The sequence below is a fragment of the Elephantulus edwardii genome, unplaced genomic scaffold, assembly GCF_000299155.1.
Source record: "Elephantulus edwardii isolate Elephantulus edwardi_28Jun2011 unplaced genomic scaffold, EleEdw1.0 scaffold00566, whole genome shotgun sequence".
NCBI classification, from domain to species: domain Eukaryota; kingdom Metazoa; phylum Chordata; class Mammalia; order Macroscelidea; family Macroscelididae; genus Elephantulus; species Elephantulus edwardii.
Window position 1 is genome coordinate 10,122 of NW_006400316.1, and position 9,095 is coordinate 19,216.

At 45.4% G+C, this 9,095-nt stretch overlaps 2 pseudogenes; both read left to right on the forward strand.

The window, feature by feature from the left end:
- Positions 1–313: 313 nt before the first annotated feature.
- On the forward strand, positions 314–4,151 carry LOC102865926 (annotated as a pseudogene).
- A 1,982-nt stretch (positions 4,152–6,133) lies between these two features.
- Positions 6,134–8,739, forward strand: LOC102865123 (annotated as a pseudogene).
- The last annotated feature ends 356 nt before the right edge of the window (positions 8,740–9,095 follow it).

Here is a 9,095-nt window from a genome sequence, read left to right on the forward strand (position 1 = left end):
GTCTACCTGAAGATGGGGGTCGTGGGACAGAGATGCAGGCGTGTGTCCCGATTCACGTCCACTCTCAACATCCACTGCGCCTGCACATGGCCCTTGACCAGTCCCAAAGGTCAGAGCTGGCAGGCAGGGGTGCGAATCGGGTCCCGCGGGAGCAATGCGATACCTTAAGATGGGGGTCATGGGTCAGAGCTGAAGGGGTGTGTCCCGATTCAGGTCCACTCCCACTGTCCACTGCATCTGCGTACGGCCCTTGGACAGTGCCAAAGTTCAGAGCTGGCGGGAGGGGGGGGCGCTAGCCGAGTGGGGTGGAGCAATGCGATACCTGCAGATGGGGGTTGTGCCTCAGAGCTGCATGGGTGAGTCCCGATTCAAGTCCACTCCCCCTGTCCACTGCGTCTGCGGAGAGCCCTTGACCAGTCCCAAAGTTCAGAGGTGGTGGGGGTTGCCCGCGAGCCAGGTCGGAGTGGGGCAATGCGATACCTGAAGATGGGGGTCGTGGATTAGAGCTGCAGTGGTTTGTTCCAATTCAAGTCCACTCCCACCGTCCACTGCGTCGGCGCACGGCCCTTGGCCAGTCCCAAAGTTCAGAGCTGGTGGGTGTGGCCCGCGCGTCCGGTGTGTGGGGGGGAGCAATGCGATACCTGAAGATGGTTGTCGTGGGTCAGAGCTGCAGGAGTGTGTCCCGATTCAAGTCCACTCCCACCGTCCACTGCGTCTGCGCACGGCCTTTGGACAGTGCCAAAGTTCAGAGCTGTCAGGGGGTGGGGAGGGAGCCAGGTCCGGGTGGAGCAATGTGATACCTGAAGATGGGGGTTGTGGGTCAGAGCTGTAGGCGTGTGTCCCGATTCAAGTCCACTCCCACCGTCCACTGCATCTGCGCACGGCCCTTGACCAGTCCCAAAGTTCAGAGCTGGCAGGGGTTGCTCGCGTGCCGGGTCGGTGGGGAGCAATGCGATACCTGAATATGGGGGTCGTGGGTCAGAGCTGCAGGGGTGTGTTCCGATTCAGGTCCACTCCCACCAAAAAGGCAATCTCCACTTTCATTTGGAATGGAAAAATGTCCAGAATATGCAAGGCACTCCTTAAAAAGAGAAACAAGGTACGAGGCATCTCACTTTCTGATTTCAAATCCTGCTAAACCACCATGGTGATCATGAGAGTGTGGTACTGGTACAAAGACAGACACATGGATCAATGGAATAGAATCGAGAATCCAGAAATTAGCCCATCTACCTATGGTCAACTGATTTTTGGCCAGGAGATGAAATCAGTTAAGTGGGGAAATGACAGTCTTTTTAACAAATGGTGTTGGCAAAAATGGGAAACTATCTGAAGAAAACTCAAGCAAGATCCACACATCACTCCATATACAAAAACCAATTCAAGGTGGATTATGGACCTAGGACTAAAACCGAGGACTATGAACTTCATAAGAAAAACTTGGAAGAAGACTAGAAGTCCTAATCCACAACATAAACAGTCTTCCAAGTACCCTGGAAAATCTACAACCAGGAGAAGATAAAATAGATGAATGGGACATTCTAAGAATCAGATCCCTATGCACATATAAAATCTTCTCCAATGGGGTAAAAAGGAAAGCCACAGATTGGGAAAGAATATTTGGTAATGACATGTCAGATAAGGAACTTATATCAAGAATTTATAAAGTATTTGAGCACCACAATAAGATAAAGTTTGCCCAATTGAAAAGGTGCCCAATTGAAAAATGGGCACAGGGTATGAACAGATACTTCACTAAAGAAGATATTCAGATGGCAAAAAACACATGAAGACATGTTCAAAATCCCTAGCTCTAAGAGACATCCAAATCAAAACAACCATGAGATATCATCTCACCCCAGTAAGAATAGCAAAATTTAACAGAACAGCAAACATCAAATGCTGGCAAAGTTTTGGAGAAACTGAAACACTTATTCACCGCTGGTGAGAGTGTAAAATGGTGCAACCACTATGGAAGGCTGTATGGTGCTGTCTCAAAAAGTTGCAAATAGATATACCATTTGACTCAGCAGTCCACTACTGGGAATTTACCCTAAAGAACCCATAACTGCTATCCAAGCAGATATATGCACACCAATGTTTATTGTAGCGTTGTACTCAATAGCAAAGAGCTGGAGGCAGCCGAAGTGCCCATCAACAGATGAGTGGATGGAGAACCTCTGGTATATTCACACAGTGGAATACTATGCCACATTGAAAAACAAAGAACTCATGCAATATTATTCAAAATCGATGACCCTGGAGGACATTATTCTGAGTGAAAATCTCGGTCACAAAAGGACAAATAATGCATAGGGCACTGTTGTAAAACGGGACTGACATCAGGGTTGAGAGAAGACAGAAAAAGAGGGGAGGAATGATACATATTACACTGAAACAGATGCGGGAGAAATCTGTTTAAAATGGATGTATGAATCGGTATTCTTGTCATTACAGAAGTCCAGAGTGAAGGCTGCATAGTAGAGTGGACTTGGGAGGATAGATTGCAAAACAACGAGAGAGTTGTTCTTTTTCTTTTCAAGGAGAAGAGTTATTTGTGGAGGAGGGATTAGGCAGGGAGAAAAGTGCAACAATTAATGACTGGAAATCCTAAATCCTAAGTCTCAGTAAACTTTTATTAAAATTAATAATAAAAAAGATGGAAAAAATGGCTAGAACAGTACATAGATAAGTAACTATCTTATCTCTTGAACTATAAGTTCAAGCAGGATTTAGAAGGGGCTGTACAGCAGAGATATCACTGCTGATGTCAGATTGATCCTGGCTGAAAGAAAGAAATACCAGAAGAATGTATATTTGTGCTTTATTAACTATGCAAATACGTTTGACTCTGTGGATCATAGTACATTGTGATTGACACTGAAATGAATGGGAATCCCAGAACACTTGTTTGTGCTCATGCGGAACCTATACCTGGGTCAGGAGACTGTTGTGTGAACAGAGCTGGGGTGCAATACCTGGTTTGGTTTGGAATTGGGAAGAGAGAGTATCAGGGTTGTATTCTCTCTTCATACCTGTTCCATCTATATGCTGAGCAAATATCTGAGAAGCTGGACTCTATTAAGAGGCATCTCTAGACTCCTCCCCCTCCCCTTTCCCCTTCACGAAGCCAGCGTGCTCACCCCTGAGAGGAGGCCAGAGCCCACACTTGGAAACGCTCTCTCCAGCCCCAGGAGATCATGTACCAGCCCTGCCGGAGGACGACCCCGACGACCGACATGTTGCTTGCTGCCTCCGAGCCTACCAAGCTCTACCCCAGGACCAGCTTTCCCCACGGCCTTTACCATTCTCACCACTTTGGCCTCACTCCACAACTAGTTCTGCATCTTCTCCTCTTCTGGTGTCCCCCACCTTCATGCTCTTCTTCTCTACCCCGTCCCCAGACTCACCCACTATCTCTCCCTCAGATCCAGGCCCTCAGCTCACTATGGGTTGTTCTCCCACCAGGAAATGGGGAGGAGGGACTGGGACCTGAGTTGCACAGGGGCTGCCTAGATGGGCTTAGAAGCCTCTTTGGGGGACTTCCTTACCCCTATCCTGGAGCTTTGATACCCTTCCAAGCCCCTGGGACCACCCATTCTTCCCCTGTCACTCCATCAGGAGACCCCAGTATGGAGGAGCACCTGGCTGTCATGTATGAGAGACTGAGACAAGAGCTTCCCAACATCTTCCTTCACTCCCACCACTATACATTCTATTCTTCGGATGTGGAATTCATTAATGAAGTCCTGAACATACGTACCAAGGGTCGAGCATGGTACGTTGTGTCACTGACCCTCTGTCGTTTCCTCGCCTGGAACTATTTAGCACAGTTTCGGTTAGAGATTCTACAGCTGACCCGCCACCCTGAGAACTGGACCTTGCAAGCCCGTTGGCGCCTTGTGGGGCTGCCCATCCTCATGATATTTCTGCGTTTCTACAGGCGTGACAAGAATGAACTTTACTGGACCTATGATGCCTATTCTACCTTCTACCTGAATTCCAGTGGCCTCATTTGTCGCCATAGTTTAGATAAACTGATGCCTTCACACTCTCCCTCTGTGCCTGTAAAGAAGCTGATAGTGGGAGCTCTGGTAGCCCTAGGGCTGTCAGAACCAGAACCCAACTTACGCCTGTATTCCAAGGCCTGAAAGAGAACTAAGGTGGAGGCAGCACTGAAGACTGTTAATGCACTAGACAAAGGGTGGAGGCAGCCAAAAATCTGAGTCTGCTGCCTCCTCTCATCTGTTTCCTTTCTTTCCTTCTCATGCTGTAAAGCTGCTGTGTAATTTAACTTGTAAATAATAAAGCTAAAGTGAATATGTGGTAAAAAAAAAGAGGCATCTCTATGTGGCATCAGGATTGGAGGGAAACTCACCAATAACCTGTGTTATGCCGATGACACAACCTTGCTTGTTGAAAGTGAGGGTAACTTGAAACACTTGTTGCATAAGATTAGGGAATGCAGCCTTTGGTATGGATTGATTACATCTCAATGTCAGGAAAATGACCACTGGACCAATAGGCAGTGTCATGATGGATGGAGAGGAGATTGAAACTGTCAACAGTTTCGCCTTGCTTGGAGCAACAATTAACACCCTTGGTACGGGTAGTCAGGATAAGGAGATACATTGCACTGGGAAAATCTGCAGTTAGTGACCTTTCCAAATTATTGAGGAGCAGTGATGTCAGTTTGAGGACTAAGCTGCGTCTGATTCAGGTCATAGTCTTTCTGATTAATAAGCTATGCATCCAAGACCTGGTCAATGAATAAGGATGATAGACAAAGAATTGATGCCTTTGAGCTGATGTTAAAGAACACTGAACATCCCATGCACGACCAAGAGAACAAACAGATATGTTTTGGTATAACCAACCTGCTTTCAGAATTCTCTCCTTGTCTTTAATTCTGATGAGTCTGACTATGTTTTGGTGGGGTTTTTTGTGTGGGTTTTTTTTTTTTAAAGTCCATTCTATATGGAGTTCGCTCAGCTTCTTGTATGTATATTATCTCATTCTTCATTATTCCTAAACTGGTTCCCCCCCCCCAATTAATTCTTCCACAACTTTCTTAGTGAATTTTCTTGCTTCTTCTTGTTCTATGATTGTAATTATGCTCATTTTTTTCTTGATAGTGTCCCACATTATTCTAAGACTTTCTTCACTTTCTTCCTTTTTGATTCTGCTTTGTCTTCTAGTATATCAGTGCTGAGAGCTCTTTTCTATTTTGATGATTCCAAGTTCTGTCTGTTCAGTTCTGCTCATCTGTTCCTCCAGCATGTGGACAGCTTCCAGCGCTATGTTCTTAATATTCTGGATTGTTGTCTCTTGTTTTTCCAGGGTTTTCAATATCTGTTTTTTTTTGTCTGATTGTTTTGTTTTTCTATGTTCTTCTTGGCTTTTGTTTGCAGAATTGTGCAATTCTTTGTGTTTTTCTTTCATTCACTGAAAATATTCAATCGTTGTTTTTTTTTAATTCTGTGTCAGAGAGTTCCATCAGGGTTTCTGACTTAAGAAAATCCACTGAGTCTGTGTTTTGGTAACTTTTATAAGGTGAAATATTGTTTTGGTTTTATGTGGACTGTGATATAGTTTGTTTCTTTCTTGTCATTACTGTAATGGGGGTTTTGTTTTGTTTTGTTTTGTTTTATTATTATTTAGTGAGTGTACCATCAAATCAGATCTGACTGGTACAGGAGGAAATTGTCCCTCCTTCCCTGGCAGAGCATCTGGTGGATTCGAACCGTGCGCCTCTGGGATTGTAGTTGCAGCTCCTTGCCACTAGGCCACCAGAGCTCCCCTTGTTTTGTTCTTTTTTTTAAACTTCTGCCTGATATCTGTGTACCTTAGATGAGAAGCTCACTGTTCCAGAAGAGGGAGGGGCAACTCACCCTGCTTAAAATTCTCTCAGATTCTTGGGTTCTCAGAATATAGCTAAGTGTGGAAACTAGGTTTTACCAAGTGCAGGACATTGTCCGTCCCTGTGATGGGAGTAGGTTGGCTAGAAATTGTTGCGCACCACTGAGCACTGGTCACGTTCACCTGTTAAAAGTGTCCCTATGGCTTTTTTTTGCAACGGGTTTGTCACCAGAGTACAGGTGTCGGTGAATACCATCACAAAATCTAAGCCAAAATGGTAAAGGAGAAGACCGATATCAACATCGTCGTCATTGGACACGTAGATTCGGGCAAGTCCGCCTCTACTGGCCATCTGACCTACAAATGTGGTGGTATTGACAAGAGAACCATTAAAAAATTTGAGAAGGAAGCTGCAGAGATGTGAAAGGACTCTTTCAAATATGCCTGGGTCTTGGATAAACTGAAAGCGGAAAGTGAGTGTGGAATCACCATTGATATCTCCCTGTGGAAATTTGAGACCAGCAAGTACTATGTGACCATCATTGATGCCCCAGAACACAGAGGCTTTATCAAAAACATGATTACAGGAACATCACAGGCTGACTGTGCTGTTCTGATTAATGCTGCTGGTGTTGGTGAATTTGAGGCTGGTATTTCAAAGAACAGAATTCCAGGCTGGGCTTAGAAGGGGTTGTGGTACTAGGGATATTGTAGCCGATGTTAGATGGATCTTAGCTGAAAGCAGAGAATACCAGAAGAATGTCTATCTGTGTTTCATTGATTATGCAAAGACATTTGACTGTGTGGATCATAACAAACTGTGGCTGACTCTGAGAAGAATGGAAATCCCAGAACATTTAATCATGCTAATGCGAAACCTATACTTGGACCTCTTGGCAGTCGTCAGAACAGAGCAGGGCAACATTGAATGGTTCAAAATTGGGAAGGGTGTGTGCTAGGGATGTGTCCTGTCTCCATACCTTTTCAACCTGTATGCAGAGCAGATTATCCGAGAGGCTGGACTCTATGAGGAGACGCGTGGCATTAGGGTTGGTGGAAGATCTATCAACAATCTGCGTTATGCAGATGACACAACCTTGCTCGCTGAAACTGAGGAGGACCTCATAAACTTACTGCAGAGGGCCAAGGGCTGCATGCAGCCTTCAGTATGGACTGAGGCTCAATGTCAAGAAGACAAAGATTCTCACCACTGGACCAATTGGTAGCATCAGGATGGATGGCGAAGAGATTGAGACTGTTCACAGCTTCAGTTTGCTCGGCTCCACAGTCAATACTCTTGGCACCAGCAGCCAGGAAATAAAAAAATGTATTGGGATGGGAAAGTCTGCTGTTAGGGACTTCTCTAAAGTGCTCAAGAGCAACGGTGTCTCTTTGGAGAACTAAGGTGTGCCTGATACAGGCCATGGTCTTTGCAATCACTTGTTATGCATCAGAGAGCTGGACAATGACTAGGGAGGACAGAAGGAGAATTGATGCCGTTGAGCTGTGATGCTGGAGAAGAGTATTTAATGTACAATGGACTTCCAAGAAAACAAACAGATTCATCCTAGAGAGGGTTAAACCAGGCTACTCCTTGGAGGCAAAGATTCTGGGGCTTCGTCTGACATACTTTGGACATGTTGCAAGGAGAGACAGGTCTTTGGAGAGGGACATCATGCTGGGTAGAGTAGAGGGACAGCGCAGGAGGGGAAGACCCTCTATGAGGTGGATTGAGTCAGTGACAGGGGTAATCGGGATGGGTGTGTCAGAGGCAATGTGATTGGCACAGGATAGAGCAGGGTTTAGGGCTGTTGTACATAGGATTGCTATGAGTCGCAAATGACTCGACAGCACATAACAACAGCAACAACACTTCAAGGAACAGGCAAACCTATGAACATGCCCTTCTGGCTTACACACTGGGTGTGAAGCAACTCATGTAGGTTTTAACAAAATGGATTCCACAGAGCCATCCTACAGCTAGAAGAGATATGAGGAAATCGTAAGAAAGTTAGCAACTACATCAAAAAAATTGGCTACAACCCTGACACAGTAGCCTTTGTGCCAATTTCTGGTTGGAATGGTGACAACATGCTGGAGCCAAGTGCTAATATGCCTTAGTTCAAGGGATGGAAAGTCACCCAGAAAGATGGCAGTGCCAGTGGGACTACACTGCTTGAAGCTTTGGATTGCATCCTGCCACCAACTCATCCAACTGATAAGCCCCTGAGGCTGTCTCTCCAGGGTGTCTACAAGATTGGTGGTATTGGTACTGTCTCTGTGGGCAGAGTGGAGACTGTTATTCTCAAGCCTGGCATGGTGGTCACATTTGCCCCAGTCAACGTTACCACTGAAGTTAAGTCTTTTGAAATGCACCATGAAGCTTTGAGTGAAGCTCTGCCTGGTGACAATGTTGGATTCAACGTTAAGAACGTCTCTGTGAAAGATGTTCGATGTGGCAACGTGGCTGGTGACAGCAAAACTGACCCACCCATGGAAGCAGCTGGCTTCACTGCTCAGGTGATCATCTTAAACCATTTTGGCCAAACCAATGCTGGTTGTGCACCTGTGCTGGATTTTCACACCGCTCACATTGCTTGCAAGTTTGCTGAGCTCAAAGAGAAGACTGATTGCCATTCTGGTAAGAAGCTGGAAGATGGCCTCAAATTCCTGAAGTCTGGTGATGCTGCCATTGTGGATATGGTTCCCGGCAAACCCATGTGTGTGGAGAGCTTCTCTGACTACCGTCCTCTGGGTCATTTTGCTGTCTGAGACATGAGGCAGACTGTTGCTGCGGGTGTCATCAAAGCAGTGGACAAGAAGGCTGCTGGAGCTGGCAAGATCACCAAGTCTGCTCAGAAAGCTCAGAAGGCTAAATGAATATTACTCATAACACCTGCCACCCCAGTCTTAATCAGTGGTTGAAGAATGGTCTCAGAACTGTTTGTCTCAATTGGCCATTTAAGTTTAATTAGTAAAAGACTGGTTAATGATAATGCATCGTAAAACCTTCAGAAGGAAAGGAATGTTTTGTGGACCATTTGTTTTCTTTCTCATGTGGTAGTTTTAAGTTATTAGTTTTTAAAATTAGTGCTTTTTAAATGGAAACAACTTGACCAAAAATTTGTCATGGAATTTTGAGATCCATTAAAACAAATTTAATGAGAAAGAAAAAAAAAAGGGTCCCCACGGAGCCAGAAGTGATCAAGGAGATTCTAAGACTGCAGGAAGGCTGA